The 1,739-nt window shown below is 36.4% G+C and overlaps 1 pseudogene; it reads left to right on the plus strand.

The window, feature by feature from the left end:
• Window positions 1–324: 324 nt before the first annotated feature.
• On the plus strand, window positions 325–1,295 carry LOC102473216 (swi5-dependent recombination DNA repair protein 1 homolog pseudogene; annotated as a pseudogene).
• Window positions 1,296–1,739: the final 444 nt, after the last annotated feature.

The following is a 1,739-nucleotide window of genomic DNA, read 5'->3' on the forward strand; positions in this document are numbered from 1 at the left end:
GGGACTTGACTACGTGGGAGTCCAGCAACGTAACCATTTACGCCATCTGCTGATCCTCCCACGTCAATATTCTTATTACTGATAGTATGGACCTTAATTATTTGGTTAAAATGTTGTCCACTGGGTTTCTCCACTGGAATGTTTTGCTTTTTCCTCTTTGTAATTAATAAATATCTTGGATGAGATACTTTATAGAAAAAGTGTTTGATTTCAGTTTGCAAGAAAATTTTTTCCCCATGGGGATACATGTCAGATTTTGTAATAAAAGTTATTTGTGGATTGGTTTATGACTGTAGCTGCATGTGCTTTCTGTACCCTCAGGGGATGGCAGAGGGATAGGTAAACCAAGATTTCATTTTCAAAATAGAAAATTCTTCAGCCCCAGCTGTGATTTTACCTAGCACGCCACAGGCCTGTGCAAATCCACAGTCTCCCCATACAGAGAGTTGATGGACAAACTATGAGTGCCACACTTACAGGAAGATTAAGGAAAACCAGATCTTAATTTAATTCCTATTACAGTGTGGTAAAACATCTTAAAATTGAGAATGAAGAAAATAATCAGATCTTTTCAGAGAAACCAGCATCTTCAAGAGGAGAAAGTTGGAGTTTCAAGAGGGTTTTAAAACATAGTGAATATGAAGAAAATACATAATCAAAAACTGTCTTCAAGAATATCAGTACATAGGGAACCAGCAGTTAGCATAATGGCTATGTTGCTGGACTCCCACATAGTCGACCGCGGTTCGCATCCCGGCCCCAGTGGCTTAAAACTCACGCCGGGCGCGTGTGCGTGCGTGCCCAAGATCCCAAGAGGAGAATGGAGGAGAAGGGATTGTGGCGTGACCATCCCCCCTGGGGGGTGATTTCTCGCTTTCTGTCTCTATGTCTCTCTCTGTCTGTCTGGCGAGCGCATGCGCCCTATAGTGAAAATCTCTCCAAAAAGAAAAAAAAGATAAATTAAAAAAAAAGAATATCAGTACATGCAAATCCAAATCACTTGATGGTGGTGCTCTCTAAATTTTTTTTTTTTTTTTTTTGAGGGAGAGTTATCCTAACCAAGGATTAGATCAAGAAAAAGCAAAATTGGTGAAGCAGGTTCAGGAGAGAGAAGAACTTCTTGGACACCAAAACAAAATATACAGGTCAAAGAATGACCTATCTCAGTTCCAGTTGTTAATAAAGAGGTGGAGAAGCTGTAGCTGGCTGTTGCTTTATGAGTTATGTCAGCTCTGTCTGACGAGAACAAGAAACTAAGGTTTACTCAACTGATAGACCACTATGGGGTTACATGATAAATTGCTGGTACAAGAGAAGTGAAGAAGAATTTGTTTAATTTATATATATATATATTTTTTACCTCTAGAATATCTTTGAGAATGACAGCTTAATTAAAAGATACTTATAAAATTTAAAAGGAAGATAAACACCAGGACTTAAAGTATGGTGGACAACATTTTAGAGCACTTTTTAATATAAGCTAAGTTCTAAAATGAATGTTTAATATCTTTGGATAGATTTGCCAAAGAAAATTTGAAATTTAAAGAAATGTGAAAAAAATTTAAATCATATTTAAAAAGTTATTTGGATAATTCTAGAAACCAGTTTTAATACATTTGTTTTTTGGGGGGCAAAAAGTTTTATTTAAATGTTAAAAAATTGTCTAATCTGGTGAATGTCTAAACCTAAAGTGGTTCTTATACATTTACCACATATCCCCATCTCACGATAGCAGATAA

This window comes from Tupaia chinensis, unplaced genomic scaffold (genome assembly GCF_000334495.1).
Source record: "Tupaia chinensis unplaced genomic scaffold, TupChi_1.0 Scaffold000101_1, whole genome shotgun sequence".
Taxonomy (NCBI): domain Eukaryota; kingdom Metazoa; phylum Chordata; class Mammalia; order Scandentia; family Tupaiidae; genus Tupaia; species Tupaia belangeri.